The sequence below is a fragment of the Medicago sativa genome, chromosome 5, assembly GCF_051527215.1.
Source record: "Medicago sativa cultivar Bolivia chromosome 5, Bolivia_mono, whole genome shotgun sequence".
In the NCBI taxonomy this organism is placed as follows: Eukaryota; Viridiplantae; Streptophyta; class Magnoliopsida; order Fabales; family Fabaceae; genus Medicago; species Medicago sativa.
Window position 1 is genome coordinate 29822047 of NC_140753.1, and position 17286 is coordinate 29839332.

Genomic DNA, 17286 nt, shown 5'->3' on the forward strand with positions numbered 1-17286 from the left:
ACTCAAACATGAGAGAGTATAATAGGAAATTAACTAAATAAATCAGAGCAATGTATATGAACAAGAATATCCAAGCATTATATGAATCAGAAGCAGCTAAGCAGTCAGAACTATTAAGCATTCAGAAGCATTGAGAAAATAAAACAAGACAGTTTCAGAAGCAAGGACTAAGAATTTAAAACAAACAACAAACAAAAAATAACACAAAGGTGTGCAACTAAGGGTTGGTTTGTTGTTGTTTCTTCATCTTCTCCATTTCTTCAATTTTCTTCTGCAACAGTTCTTCAAGATATTGTTGCCTCTGGAGAAGAGCCTGTTCCCTTTCTCTAGCCTCTCGCTGCTGCTATGCCATCTGTTTCTTCAGAAGCTTACATATCCTTGCGTCTCTGGTCAAGTAGTCCATTTCTGAGAAGAAGGGCTGGTTTGCCAGGAGCAGTGTAGGACTTCTAACTCTGAGATTCTGCTTCAGATTTTCCATAAGCCTTCTGACTGAAGCTTGCTTGATTCTGATGCACTTAGCTTTTATGTCTTCAATTAACTCTGCAGCTCTATTCTGAAGAGATGCCCAGGAGTCTTCATATGCACTGGTGAGATCAATTGTCCTTCTTTGATCCACCAGATTATGCATTTGAGAAAGGATTGTGAGAAGCTCAGCATTAATATATCCAGATTCCAGGATGTTTGTGGGTGGTTGTTCAAGGGTTTCAAGATCAGAATCACTAAGTTCAAGGTCTTGAACAGGGCTAGAAACTGGAATGGTTAAGTGTTGAGTTTGGGTTGAGGTTGATGGCTAGTCAGAAGCAATGTGTGCGATAGAGGTTAGGTATTGGACATTGACTTGAGAGTTGTCAATATCCATGGGAGTTGGTTCTGGTGAGTGTTCTGGTTGTTGATAGTCAGTTTCAGTTGGTGGTTGTCGTGGTGAAGTTGATGTTTGATTGTTGAGTTGGGGGTCAATGGTTACTATTGGTGATTGTGGGGGTGTTGTGGGTTTGTGTGGTTCAGGTGTTTGTTGATGGGGGCTTTCTGAAACAACTTTATCAGAAGCAGCTGCTTCTGGAGTTGTCTCAGAGGCTTTTTCTGAGTTTGACACAACTTTGGGTAGCTCACCTGAGTAGTGGAGAGCAAGATTGTCTAAAACAGAAGTGTCTTCTGTAGGTTCAGGTGCAGGTGGTTGTGATGAAGAAGATGAAATGGGGGTAGAGGTAACTGGAATCTGAATTACCTTGACTGAAGAGCCAGCTATTGACATGGTAGCATCTGATGCTTTTAGAATAGCTTCTGAGGTTCCAACTTTCTTCAAAGCTTGAACTGCCACTTCCTTGACTTCTACATTATCAGCATCAGCAAATTCCTTCAAAGCTTTTTCTTCTCGCCAATTTGCTAGATAATCATCAGAACGTTCCTTAGCCATTCTCTTCATGGCTGGACTCACTTCAACCATAGAGCTTTTCATATCAACAGGAGCCTTCTTCCTTTTCAGCTTGGGCTCAGCCTCTTCTTTTTCTAGCTCATCCAGAGCTTCTTCCATCTTTTCTTTGTGGAAAACAGTTTCAGCTTTCCCTCTCTTCCTTTTAGCAACCTTTTGTTGCTTGCCCTTATCAGTAGCAGTTACTGATGCAGTAGTTCCCTTGACTTTCTTTTCTTTTCTAGGAGCAGCTTCCTCCTGAGGGCTAGCATCTTCCTCCAGGACGTACTCAGCTACTGATTTGACTAAGATTTCAGGATTGCTTTCCTCAAAGATGGAAGGAAAGTCCCTGATAATCTCAGTTTCTTCTGTGGTCAACTCCAACCACTTTTCATCTTGAGGGGCGTTCTTGAACTGACCCATGGAGTGCAATGTTATGCTACTGATAGTCTTCTTAGCAGTAGAAACTTCAAAGCATCTATCAGAAGCACTCCTTGTCTTTTTCAAGAAATCCAGCACCCTTCCTTGATAAAAGATTTCAGACAGCAATCTTCCATAGGGTACTTGTTTTCTTCCTCTAATAGTGCTTTCATTTATAGCCCAGCAGAGATGATCCATTACATATCTTGGGAAGTTTATCTTTTCCAGATTGGTCATGAAGTAAATTGCTAGCTTCTGTTGGTTGTTGGGTTGATCAGACCCTCCTGCTCTTTGAAAGAAGCAATCATTACTGAATTTCACCAACATCCTGTTGTGAATCTCTATTTCTGAAGGCTTGGCATCTTTCTTTCCACCCAGAAGAGTGTTGTAGTAACCTTTTAGCAGGACATCTTCCTTCTTGACTATTTCTTGGAATCTTCCCTCTGCATTCATTCTACAAGCTTTAGCTATAACGTTCTCAGTGATGGTTATATGAATGCCCATCACTTCAGACCTTATTTCTAAGCTATCAAATGATGTAGGATTCATATCCATGGTCATTTCCCCTTTCTTTGACCCAGCTTGTTTGCTTACGACTTTTGCAGGCTTTTCATTGTACACTTCAGCTCTTAACCAAAAGTCCTTGACCAAGTTCACATACGTTGGCCCATTTAGCATCTTGAAATACTCAGACAGCTTCTGAGTTTCTATCAATCCTTCCATTTTCATTTTGTACTTCTTGAGTGAAGCAAAATCCACCGGTGATTCTACTTGAACTATTAAGGATTTCCATGGAATATCCATAGTCTTCTCTTTGTAGACGGACCCAGATTCTGGTGCGCTTTGCATGTTTGAGGTAGATTCTGAAACTTTTGAGCTTGAAGATGCCATTTGATGATGATTGAAGAAGATTTGAAGAAGATGAATATTTAAGGGTTCTAGGTTTGAGAGAATGCGCTTACTTCGCAAGAGGTTTGAAAGCAAATATGTTTGTTGTGAGTGAGTAGTGTGTGAATTGACAAAGTGTTAAAAGTAAAACGATTGCAATTCAAAAGAGACAAACAAACATAACATTAATGACAAAATTGGGGGCGCGTGAAAAGTACTTTCAAAGCTATTAAATCATCATTGCCCTTTTAGTTATACACCAACACATACAGGCCACGTCAGAAGTTCTCAGAGTAACTATCAAGTTAGTGGGCCAGAAGTTACTTTAAAAAGTAACTCCCAACGTTTCCACTAATTCAACTATTTAGAAGCGAGTTTTCCTCAGAACCTCAATAAAGAGCTTCTGATGGACTACTGCTTCTGAACTAACTTCAGAACCTAAAATCCTATTCAGGAGCAAGCAAGCATTTAATCAGATACAAAGTGCATGTTCAAATTTTTCTTTATAAAATCAAATCTTTCAACAGTTAAAGGCTTAGTAAATATATCAGCCCATTGATTTTCAGTATCAATGAATTGTATATCTAAAATTCCTTTTTGAACATAATCTCTGATAAAATGGTGTTTGATTTCAATGTGCTTAGCTCTTGAATGCAAAATTGGATTTTTAGACAAACAAATAGCAGCAGTATTATCACAATAAATGGGAATACTGTTAGCAATTATCTGATAGTCTTCCAACTGATGTTTCATCCAAAGTAGTTGTGTACAACAACTTGCAGCTGAAATGTATTCTGCTTCTGCTGTAGACATAGCAATAGTTGTTTGTCTTTTGCTAGCCCAGGATATAAGATTATCACCCATAAATTGACAATTGCCACTGGTTGACTTTCTTTCAATCCTATCAAAAGCATAATCAGCATCACAGAATCCAATTAGCTTATAATCTAAGGATTTCTTATAAAGGAGTCCAAGATTAGTTGTTCCTTTCAAATACCTGAAGATTCTCTTGACAGCAGTCATATGAGATTCTCTAAGATCTGATTGGAATCTTGCACATAAGCATACACTGAATAAAATATCTGGCCTAGATGCAGTGAGGTATAACAAAGAACCAATCATACCTCTATACAGCTTCTGGTCAACTTTAGCTCCTTCATCTTCTTTGCTTAAGGTGCACGTAGGGTGCATTGGAGTGTTCATCACTTTACAATCTTCAAGCTTGAACTTCTTCAGAAGCTCCTTTGTATACTTAGATTGATGAACATAGACTCCTTCTTTGCATTGATTAATTTGAATGCCCAGGAAGAACTTCAGCTCTCCCATCATGCTCATTTCAAATTCATCCTGCATTAACTTAGAAAATTCCTAGCAAAGAGATGCATTAGTAGAACCAAATATTATATCATCAACATATATTTGCACAACAAGAATATCTTTCCCAAGGGTCCTTCTGAAGAGTGTTGTATCAACCTGTCCTCTTTTAAAATCATTCTTGATTAAGAAATTACTTAGTCTATCATACCAAGCTCAGGGAGCTTGTTTCAAGCCATATAGTGATTTCTTCAGTTTAAAAACATGGTCAGGATATTTAATATCCTCAAATCCAGGAGGTTGCTTGACATACACTTCTTCTTCTATGACACCATTGAGAAATGCACTCTTGACATCCATTTGATATAATATTATGCCATGATTAACTGCATAGGAAAGAAGTAACCTGATTGCTTCCAATCTTGCAACTGGAGCAAACGTTTCAGTGTAATCAATGCCTTCTTGTTGACTATACCCTTGTGCAACAAGTCTGGCTTTGTTTCTTGTTACTTCACCTTGCTCATTCAGCTTGTTTCTGAATACCCATTTTGTTCCAATAATGTTCTTGTGTTGAGGTTTGGGTACCAGATCCCACACATCATTTCTTTGAAATTGATTCAACTCTTCTTGCATAGCTAGGATCCATCCATCATCTGAAAGTGCTTCATCAACTGTTGTAGGTTCAATCATTGAGATTAGTCCAATCATTGACTCTACTTGTCTGAAATGTGATCTTGTTCTTCTTGGACTATCTTTGTTTCCAATGATTAGCTCCTCAGGATGTGAAGACTTGTGTTTGAATGTGTTTCTGGGAGGATCTGCTTGATGTGAGCCATCTTGTGCTTCATCAGAAGCAGTTTCATCTTGCGCTTCTAATGTGGGTTCAACTTCTGGACTATCTTCAGATTCAGCTATCTGATCAGGTTCTGGAGTAGCTTCAGGAACCTGTATCTCTGCGAAACTTTCATCTTGCTTTGAAGTTTTATCTTCAAGCTCCTTGTCATCAAATTTAACGTGCATAGATTCTTTAACACAGAGTGTTTCTGAATTATACACTCTGTATGCCTTTGACCTTTCAGAGTAACCTAAGAAGATTCCTCTTTGGGCCTTGGCATCAAATTTCTTTAGGTAGAGCTTGTTGTTCAGAATGTAACATGTACATCCAAATTGATGAAAGTAAGAGATATTGGGTTTTCTTCCTTTAAAGAGTTCATATGCTGTTTTCTCCAAAATAAGTCTAATATAGATCCTGTTTTGAACATAACATGCTGTATTCACTACTTCTGCCCAAAAATGTTTAGCCAAATTGTTTTCATGGATCATGGTTCTGGCCATTTCTTGTAAGGTTCTATTCTTTCTCTCTACAACCCCATTTTGTTGTGGAGTTCTAGGAGAAGAGAATTCATGGATGATTCCATGTTTTTCACAAAAAGCTTCAAATGGCTCATTTTCAAATTCTCCACCATGATCACTTCTGATTTTCAAAATCTTTGACTCCTTTTCAGTTTGAATTTGTGTGCAGAAGTTACTGAATACCTCATATGCATGATCCTTACTTTTCAGGAATTTCACCCAAGTCCATCTGCTGTAATCATCAACAATGACTAATCCATATTTACTTCCATATACGGATGCAGTACTCACTGGTCCAAATAAATCAATATGGAGTAATTCTAAAGGTCTTGAGGTTGAAACAATGTCTTTGGTTTTAAAAGATGATTTCACAATTTTCCCTCTTTGACATGCACCACAGAGTGCATCTGAATGATAGTCAATGTCTGGTAGCCCTTTCACAAGTTGTAACTTACTAAGCTTAGAGATTAACCTCCAGTTAGCATGTCCCAACCTTCTGTGCCACATCCATTTCTTATCATTCACTGATAGTAGGCAAATCACCTTCTGATCAGCCAGTTCAGAAAAATTGATTTTATAGACATTGTCAACTCTCTTTCCCTTGAACACAATGGATTTGTCTTCCTTGTTGATTACTATACAGTTGGGTTTTTCAAAAAGCACATCATAACCATTATCAAAAAATTGACTAATGCTCAAAAGGTTATGTTCAAGACCATCTACCAACCATACATTATTAATTGAGGTAGAGGAATTACCAATAGTTCCTGTACCTATGATCTTGCCTGACTGGTTGCCTCCAAACTTCACATTTCCTCCCTCTTTCATTGTTAGGCTGAGGAACATGGACTTGTCTCCTGTCATGTGTCTTGAGCAACCGCTGTCTAGTTACCATGATCTTTGCTTTGGCACTGCTCTTAGACATACCTGCATCATTGACATTTTTAGATTTAGGTACCCATTGTCCTATGGGTCCTGGAAGGTTAGTACTTAAGGCTTTACTCTTCACTTCTTGTACCTTGTGTTGTGAGTTGGGTTGCTTCTGATTAACCAACACCTTAGGTTTTGGTACTTCAGAAGCAGTAATTGTCTTCTTCTGAAACTTAGACTTCAGAGCCTCAGATTTTGGTTTCACCAGACTCTGAGGAATAGGTTCTGATCTTTTCAGGATCCTAACCTTTGAAATCTTGGAATCAGATTTAATCATAGCCTTTGACTTAGAGTTCTTTGGCTTTGAAGTAATCTTAGCCTTATAACTAGAAGCTTCAGGTTCTGATTGAACAACAGTTTCCAACTCAGCCCCTTCTGGTACAAAGAAGGTTTTCAGACCTTCCTTGATGCATTCACAACAAGATTTTAGATTGGTTTTCTCAAGTTTCACTTCTGGAAAACCAATTCCTCTGCCATTGTTCTTGTAAATGCTATAAATCATAGAAGCCACTCTGCTTCTGTCAATGCCAGATATAATAAAATCTTCAAGAGCAATTTCATGGTTACTTAAAGATTTTTCATTACACTTATCTTATAGCTTCTGACATAAGAACCTGAGCTGATCTTCATACGTTTTACACATGAAGTCAAAGCCCCTAAGTCCTTGTTCAGAAGCTTTCAGATCCAATAGAGTTGATTTTTGCTGTTTTACCAAATCAGCATATTTTTCTTTGAAATCCTTCAACTCATTGGTTCTTACTTCAAAATGTGTAAGAAGTTCTTTAAGTGACTCAACAAGTTCATCTCTGGGAATTTTGAAATATACCTCATTTTCATCTTCTGAGTCTGAATCTGATCCAGCTTCTGAAGTTGCTGTTGCTACCAACCCAACAGCTACCTTTGCATCTTCATCAGCTTCCTCTTTATCAGATCCATATTCACTTCCCAAATCATCCCAGGTTGCCATTAAACTCTGCTTAATCTGCTTCTTGAATTTGCTTGGTTTGAATGTAGACCTCTTTGACTTGTCCTTTGACTTTTCTCTTTGAAGATCAGGGCATTCAGCAATGAAGTGTCCAGGCTTCTTACAGTTGAAGCATCCCTTCTGATCTTCTTTCCTTGAGCTTCTGGAGTTACCCCTTCTAGCGAGAAACTTTCTGTTCTTCTTGGCCAGATACTGAAGTCTGTTTGAGAGCATGGTCATTTCAGCAGCATCTGGTTCAGAATCTGAACTTGACTGTTCTTCCTCTTCAGATTCAACCACTTTGAGAGCTTTTAATGACTTGCCTTTGGATGGAAGAGCTACTGATTTACTCTTCTTAGTAGACTCATGTTCATTAAGACTTAACTCATGAACTTTGAGAGAACTAACAAGATCTTCGACACTTAAAGTGTTTAAATCTTTAGCTTCCTCAATGGCAGTCACCTTTGGTCTCCATCTGGCAGGTAAGCTTCTGAGTATCTTGCTTACATGATCAGAAGCAACATAGCTCTTCTTCAGAATCTGTAGCCCAGAGACTAAGGTTTGAAACCTTGAGTACATCTCCTCAATAGTTTCATCGTCCTTCATCTTGAATAACTCGTACTGATGTACAAGCATGAGAGCTTTAGCTTCTTTGACCTTCTTGCTGCCTTTGTAGTTTGAACTGAGAGAAGCAAACATAGCTTTGGCAGTGGACTTGTCACTCATCTTCATGTACTCTGCTTTGGGTATGGCAGTGACAAGAGCTTCTCTGATAATATGATGCTTCTTGTAGAGTTTCCTCAACTCAGGAGTATGTTTCTTTCTATCCACAGCAGCTCCTTCTTCATCGAGGACTAAATCACCAACACCATCTTCCAGAATATCCCATAATTCTTCATCTAGGCTCATGATGTAACTGTAAAAGTTGGTCTTCCACCAAGAAAATTCTCCAGCATCTCCATTGAATTTTGGAATCTTTCCAACACTGGATTTTTTACTATCACTATAATCATGCGAAACATTTTTATAGCTAGTATCACCAGAACCAGTAGGAGTTGGAATAGGACCAGACATGTTTTTCTCAGATCTTTGACTGTTACACGGTTAAGTGTTTCACAACAGACCCAGGCTCTAGATACCAATTGAAGGTGAGAAAAACACAAGAAGGGGGGTTGAATTGTGTTTTTGAAAAATTCTTCGTTTCTCCTAAAACTGAACACACTGATCAGAAGCTAAGTGAGACAGCTTCTGAAGTGATAATCAGAATCTAAATGCAGCGGAATAAAACAGAGAGAGAGAAGAAGAACGACACAAAGCAATTATACTGGTTCCTTCCACAATCCGAAAGTAGTCCAGTCCCCCTTGCACTTCCAAGGAGATTTCACTAAGAGTAATATCTGATTACAATTGCTCAAGCACACAAGCAAGAGACTTCCTTTGCTCAAGCACACAAGCTAGAGACTTCCTTTGCTCAAGAACAGAATCAAGAGACTTCCTGCTCAAGCACAACTGCAAGAGACTTCCTAACTAAACAAAATTACACAGAAAATTGTTTAAGGTTGAACACTTGATATACAATCAGAGGTGCTCACAATACAAATCAGATACAGACTCAATGGACTTAAGAATTTCTAAGAAATGACTTTGAGACACAGAAATTCTAAGTGAATGCAGAACAATTTCAGCAGAGATTTGGCACTTATAAAAATATTGAGAGTCTGTCGTTCAGCATTGCCAAATCTCTAGGTCTTCACTCCTTTATATAGAGGTGTGAAAGAGACGTTGTGAAATTGCCAGCACACCAAAGAGTCGTTGTTGAAGCTTGATCTTTCACCTTTGATCTTTTGCCTGATTTGGTTGTTGTCCTATGAAGAACTAATTTGAAATCCATTCCTTATCCAAAGGAACATCTATGCAGGCGAAGCCGTATTCTGGAGCTGTTTTCTTGTCTTGTAGCGTGGACACAAAACAGAGTAGTGGAGAACGTGGTTGTACAATTCGTACAAATGTCAACGCTTTCGTCCAAATTGCAAGCACATGCCTTCAAACACCTTTGAAATGACCGTTGCAAAATTCCACTAATCCTTTGTTGTGTTTTCGAATCCAATAGACAGCTTTTGCAGTGATAATTCTTCAATTCTTGAATCTTTGCAAATCCAGTTGATATTCAGCTTCTGGTGAAATGGCTTCTGATGAGGCAGCTTCTGCAGCTTCTGATGATATGACTTCTGGACCTCTTGTCTTCAGGAGCACTATTCTTCAGGAGCACTATTCTTACTTCAGAAGCGACTTAACTTCAGGAGCGCTTTTTCTCTTCAGTAGCAAGTTGCCTTCAGGAGCGTCCAAGCTTCAAATTTTGTTGTTTCCTTGCTCTTTATTTGCTCATTCAGAACCAATGATGATGTAACTTTTTAATTATGGTCCTGTACACTTGAACAAATATTAGCTAGTCCAATTTATAATTTTTAATACCTTGTTATCATCAAAACTCTTTAAGGTTCATTGTTAAACACATTTTGTTCCAACATTGTTGACCGAGAACACAACCCACAGAATCATCTAACACTGACAGATACATAATCAAAGGCCTTCCTTCCACTGGCGGGACAAGGATATGAGGTTCTAACAGGTATTCTTTAATACTATCAAAAGCTTCCTGGCATTCATCATTCCAAATAACAGGCTGATTCTTTTTAAGCAATTTGAAAATTGGTCCACAAGTGGCAGTCATGTGAGATATAAATCTTGAGATGTAATTCAGGCGTCCGACGAAACCTCTGACTTGCTTTTCGGTTTGAGGAGCCGGCATTTCTCTGATGGCTCGGACTTTGTCAGGATCATCTTCAATGCCTCTTTGGCTGACAATGAAGCCTAGCAACTTTCCAGACCTTACACCGAATGTACATTTGTTAGGATTCAACCGCAGCTTGTAATTTCTCAATCTTTCAAACATCTTTTTCAAATACACAACATGCTGCTCTTCATCACTTGACTTCACAATCATGTCATCAACATATACCTCAATCTCCTTGTGAATCATATCATGAAATAGAGTAGTCATACCCCTTTGATAGGTTGCACCAGCATTTATCAAGCCAAACGGCATTACTTTATAACAGAATGTTCCCCATGGAGTAATGAAGGACGTCTTTTCTCTATCTTCAGGTGACATCCGTATCTGGTTATAGCCAGAGAAACCATCCATAAAGGAGAACACTTTAGACTGAGCAGTACTGTCAACGAGTACATCAATATGAGGCAATGGGAAGTTATCTTTCGGACTGGCTTTGTTCAGATCTCTGTAATCAACACACATTCGAACTTTCCCATCTTTCTTTGGTACTGGTACAATGTTGGCAATCCACTCTGGATATTCGGCTGTCATGAGGAAACCCGCATCAATTTGCTTTTGTACCTCAGCCTTGATCTTAAGAGCCATGTCTGGACGAGACCTTCTCAATTTCTGCTTTACAGGAGGGCATTCAGGCCTTGTCGGTATCCGATGTTCCACAATCTTGGGATCTAGACCCGACATATCTTCATAGGACCATGCAAAGACATCTGGATAGTCACGGAGAAGCAGAGTAATCTTCTTTTTCACTTCTGGCTTAAGTGCAGCACCAATCTTGATCTCTCGTTTGTTCTCTTCAGTACCCAGGTTGATAAGCTCAATCTCTTCCTGGTGAGGCTGAATGGCTTTTCTTTCTTGCTCAAGCAGTCGGGTGATCTCATATGGTATCTCTTCATCATCATCCTCATCTTCAGCTTCATATACAGGGAATTCAAAACTTGGAGGAACCGTAGGGTCACTGTGTTCAACGGGTTTATTATGGTTCAATCTGCACAATATGATTGGGATGATTTTAGAAAAACGTTTTTCATTCAGATTTTTGAAATTAATAAGAAAATACAAACGTTTTGGTTTTTTCTGGCATTACCATTATTTCCAAGGAAAAAGGCACTAAAAAGTATGAAAAAGCAAAGAGTCATGGAAAAGACGACAATTTTTATTAATAACGGCAATGCCGAAACAAACATGCCCTTATAAAGACATCACTTTCGCCTTGGGCAGAGCGAAAGGATTGTTATTTTGAAAACAAAGAAAACATGAGCAACAAGACACATTACATGGAAGCATGCATGACTAAAGGAATATTAATGGCTTCCCAATTCCTCACAGTGCCCCCTGGTACAACAAATATGGGCACATAACTACTTCCAGCAGCATCATCAGCAATATCATTGATAAACCCAGCACTATAGAAAGTTCCTGTTGACACGCCTGAGGTTGGGGAGAACCCAATGCCCTCTTTGCGCTTGTTCTCCAAGATCTGTATCACTTTGCCCCAGCCAGCGGCCTGCCCCTCTTGAACAGCTTTCTGGGCGTCTTTCAACGAGGCCATAGCAGCACTACCTCTTCGGGATTCTGTACCTTCAACAGTCAAGCCTTGAAATGACGTCCGTTCAGCGGACCCTGCTTCAATACAAGAGAAAGATGACACTTGGCTAACCAGATACGCTTCTTCGCCATGTACAGTAACAAGCTTACCATTCCTTACAAACTTGAGTTTCTGGAGCAGAGTAAAAGTTACTGCCCCAGCGTCGTGAATCCACGGCCTTCCAAGGAGACAACTGTAAGAAGCATTGATGTCCATGACCTGGAAAGTGATCTGGAGTATCTCAGGACCAATGGTGATTGGCAGGTCTACTTCTCCAAGAACATCTTTACGAGATCCATCAAAAGCCTTAACCAGATAACTGCTTCCCCTTAGAGAAATTCCATGATGACTCAACTGTCTCAGTGTAGACTCAGGCATTACGTTTAAGGATGATCCAGTGTCCACCAGCACGTTGGATATCATGTCAGACTTGCAGTGTACTGAGATATGCAGAGCTAAGTTGTGGTGTTTTCCTGCCTCAGGAATTTCATCATCACCAAACCACAAATTATTACAGGCAGTAATGTTACCCACTATTCCATCGAACTGATCCACGGAGACTGCATGGTCAACATAGGCTTGTTCCAGCACCTTCATCAACACTTTCATGTGGGCTTCTGAGCTCAGGAGCAAAGATAAGATGGATATTTTTGACGGAGTTTGCAGCAGCTGGTCTACAATCTTATAATCGCTCCTTTTGATGAGCCTCAAAATCTCGTCCAGATTAGACTCTTCAATAGACTGGCCTGAGGGGCTGGCGTTCTTGTCAACAGGAGGAGCAACTGGTGGAGTTATTGTGGCAACAGGTGTAACAACCCTCTTTTGGAACAAGGGTGGACGAACCTTTCCACTTCTCAGAGTTGTAGTTCCTTCAGCAATATTACCAACTGTAGCTGGGGATACTAGAGGTATTTCCACCCCATTCTCAATCATAGTTGCATCATACTTGTAAGGGATTGCCTGAGTAGAGGCATAAGATACCGGGCCAGGTAACCTGATTACTAAGGGTTCAACATTCTTTGTCTGAGGCGCACTCCCAACAGGGGAATCATGAAATACTGGCACAATCATGCAGACGTCGCTGGCAACCAAATACTTATCGTCCATTAGGCTCTGTATATCATCTTGCACCACACAACAGCCTATGGGGTTCTGAAGACACCCTGAACAGGAAGCATGATCGTGACTGAACAAGGAAGCTTGGCAGAGCTTGACATGTAACGATACCAGAGGAGTAGCAATATTACGGACATCTAAAGCGAGAGCTTCTTGAGGAACCTGAAACATTTCCACTTCGTCAAAATCACAGACTCTTTCAAAAGCCTCAATCATGTTAACAGCCCCATGATCTGGAAGTGGATTGTCAAGGACGTGCGGGACACTGTTTTCAAAAGTCAACCATCCCCTGTCCATTAGATCCTTTACAACATATTTCAGAGCATAGCATCCTTCAACATCATGGCCTTGAGCGCCCTGATGGAATTCACATTTGAGATCTTGTCGGAACCTGGGAGGCAATGCCGTAGGCAGAGGCTTGCCTGGTCTGATGACGCAATGCCCTTTAGCAAGTAGGGTTGGGAGTAATTCAGCATACAACATCAGATCGAGCACAAGCCACTTTTCAGACTGCAGCAGAGGAACCAGGAGACAATGAGCACGGGAAGCCATTTGTGACCGATGATGCATATGATGCATGATATGTACAAATGCAAATGTAAAAGACTCTTTTTGTATTATTGAAGGATTTTAGACAAATTAGAGCTTTTGTAAACATTATTAGGAATAGAAAAAGAGCTCCGGATTGTAGTTGATTCCACCCCGGGTACCAAGAAGAGGTACATTAAGAAACTTTCCACCACCAAAGATAATTTCTTTAACCTTAGCGGCAGGAGTGAGCCAAACCACTTCATTAGGGGTGAGAGCCATAATCCGCTGTGAAATAGTCCAATTCTCTGGATTATCATGAAAGGACTTCGGAAGGTGTGAAATAAACCACCTATATAGGAGAGGTACACAGCAGAAAATGTATCCACGACCCTTGCCGGATCGATCCTGAATAGCATGGTATGTGTCCGCCAGCAAAGTAGGAACCGGATTCTTGGAGCGGAAGATCATGATAGCATTCATATCCACAAAGTTGTCAAGATTCGGAAAGAGAATAAGCCCATAGATAAGTAGTGCAAGAATAGCCTCGAGAGTGTCCTGACAAGTGGTTTTGAGATTGGCCTTTTCAAGCAGATACTTTGAAGTGAACCCTCGGACGTGAGCCTTGGTGACAAGATTCTTGGAGACATCGGTGGTCCTGAGATAGAGGTCTTTAGCAATAACCAAAGGCATGGGAGGATGCTCAAGACCTGTGAAAGGTGTTCCCTTGGTTATAGGTAAACCTGTCAAAGAAGAGTAAGCCTCTAGAGTAGGTATCAACTGAAAGTCGGGAAAAGTGAAGCACCGATATTCTCGATCATATAACTATACTAGAGTGTGCACCAGCTTCTCATCCACATTAGTCCGGAGAATAGTAAGTAAGTCCCCATAACGGTGTCGGAAACCGGTCGGATCCTCGACCTTGAGTGCCAAATCACTCAAACTAGCCAAATCAACTTCCATGAACTTGTAGGACTTAGTCTTCCCCATCCCTACAATGTTTAAAAATTCAATTTGTCTAAGCCCTTCGATAAATGCATGGAAAAAAGTTTTATGCATGTATGCATGTATGCATGATCACATTCAAGTACGGAGAAAACATGGAGGGTTAAGATTCAAAGTCAAGGAGTCGAGGGTGGACACGGTGTCCGGTGAAACTAGGGCTTTGGGAAATAGTAACCGGGTTCTGAAAAGGTTCCCAAGTTGCAAACTCTCCGACGTATATCATGGTGCCATGAGACAAGCACTCGCTCCATGATTATCCGTAGAAGGTCTAACTTGAGCGTAGTATCGCGTGACGACTAAAACTCGAGACAACACTCGGTTTAGCCTCCGCACTACGTCCTAGAAAATGGCCATGGATGGGTTCGGTTATCTATAGTTCATAGCGTCATAGAACAATCGGAAGCAAAGTGCCTAAACGCGACAAACACGCGCCGACAACATCACCCCCAAAATGCCTCAGCTATGTGGGATTGATCGCATAATCCAATGCACGAGGCAACCCTCAGAATGAATTGTCGATTATATCCCCCCTAAATCTTAAGTTCACTCAGCCCGGGTGTAGGGCTTTTGATATTCTCACCCCACACGTTTGCAAGAATTTAAACAATTATTCACATAAGAAAGAAAAAAGAAGCAAGTAAAAACAAAAGCGCAAGCGTGGAAATAAAGACTAGGCGTAACTCTCGAATCTCCCCAGTGAAGTCGCCTGCTGTTTTATCTTGGTTTTTCGGGTGTCAAACATTGATTAAGTTTGCACCTTTTTAACCTTTGATATCTCATTTTTTCTTGGGAAGGGAAAAATAAGCAAAACCCTTGAGAATCGAGGTCCGGGAGTTGTTTTCGCTACAGGAAGGTGTTAGGCACCCATAACGACTATAGTATCCTATAGGAACCGTCTTTACTTTCTACACGCGCGCTTTATTTTTAAATGCTAATTGAAAGTTTTATTTACCCCTAAGGGTTTACTAAGTGAAGAATTGGAGGGAGAAGAAGATGTTTGAATTTTATTTTATTTGAATTGAAGGAATATTGGTTCCTTGCCTACGTACCCTTTTAAGGGATCAAATCCATCGTAGTTCTCTTCCAAAAATGTTTTTGTTTTTGTTGGTTGATTTTAGGTTTGAAAATGGAAGTTTGAAGAATGAGAGAGAGAGGCCTCAAGGGCATAAGATTGTGAAAATATGAGGTTGAATTAGTCATTTTGCAAAAGAAAGTCTAAGTATTGTTAGAATTCATTAAAGTTTTTGTTTAAGAAAAATAAAGGGGAAATACAATGGGATTTTGATCCCAAGGTTTATTTGGAAAAATGATTTGAGTGAAGTTGTTCATATTTTTTTGAAAAGAGAATTTTGGTCTAAGTTTCAAGGCTCCTAAACATACATCTAAGCATACATTCCCTAAGCATACATCTAAAGTATCCACGTGAGGTGTGTGCATGTGTCGGTGCTTGTGTTGGTGTACATCATTAGAGTCCATTGTCCTTTACATCATGCCCTAGTTTACATTCTATGGTCTTGCAAGGAATTAAAATTGCATGAAGTAAAGTACAAAAATCCCTAAGTTTTTTACATGCTAAGTCTTTGCATGAAATTTAAATGGCAAGAAATAAAACTAAAGCTAAAGAATGACATGTGCTTATGGAATGTATGAAACATGAAATGAAGGGGTTAGTGGCACAAGATATAATAGGATAGAGAAATAAGACGAGAAAGTGTTAAACAAAAGTGGTAAAATCAACAAGAATAAAGTGTCAAAATACACTAAAAATTTACCACAACTTCTCAATATACATATGACCTATAATTCTCTCATCATAGCAATTTTCAAAAGACTTTATTGTAGCCACAATGTGGAAATTATAGGGACATATTCAAGTCAAGAGTTATGATACATTTTTAGGCATATTTGGCATTTTATTTCACAAACAATTATTTACATGACTTGTAAAACAAGTAATCAATACCACACATCAACATTCAGTAAAAGCACATCAAATACAGAGGTAAACTCATCACAAATTCACATGTTACAATTCAATATCATGCATCAAGATTGAAATCAAGATCATGCAATTTTTCACAAGATTTAACACAAGACATCACAAAATAAGCAAGAAACATATCACATTATTTTTTACCAATTTTATTATGTAAAAACACCACAAAATTATCACAGACGCATTAAGAAGTATTCACAATTTTTTTAGAAAAATTTCAAAGGATTTAGAGCCTATCAGAGGCGTTATTAGCAAAAATAGTGTGAGAAAAAGCAAAGAAATCTGTAAAAACATAAGACAAACAGGTTATAGGCCCAAGCCCACGCATATGGATGGATCTGGATCATCCAGGAGCCTCAGAGGCGTTGGATTGATCCAGATCTTCCAAAACCTAGATCCCACCATCCAAGCATATAGGGAGCATGGGAGCATAGCGTACGCGCGCGCATGGGGGAACAGAGGGTATAAAAGCAATGCAACAACACAAAACACCACAATTCACACTTCTTTCTCTCTCTAAGTTATCTTTAGAGAGAGAGACTCTGAAAATAGACGAACGGAGAAGATGAACGGAGCTTGCTCCGGTGCGGTGGTTCGCCGGCGGCGCCACCGTACCTGAGCATTTTTTTTACGTTTTCAAAAATCTTTTTACATCAAAGCATTCGTCTCATCCTCCTCGTTCCAATTCTGGCCTTGATTTTCGCATATCAAGTCTCAACAACCCTCGATCTACAAGAATCTAACCGAACAAAAATTCGCACTTAAACAAAGAAAGAAGGGGAACGAGCTTACCTTGAGTTTGATTCGGAGATTTGAGACAAATTGAAAGGAAACTTCAGAGATTCTTCGAATCTTGTGAAGTGTGATCCAGAATCAAGTCAATATCTTCCTTGTTCGTGTTTCTGGCTTTTGTGTTCTTTCCTTT

The 17286-nt window shown here is 39.6% G+C and overlaps 1 pseudogene; it reads right to left on the reverse strand.

Moving 5' to 3' along the window:
* Positions 1-343: 343 nt before the first annotated feature.
* Positions 344-6590, reverse strand: LOC146921639 (uncharacterized; annotated as a pseudogene).
* Positions 6591-17286: the final 10696 nt, after the last annotated feature.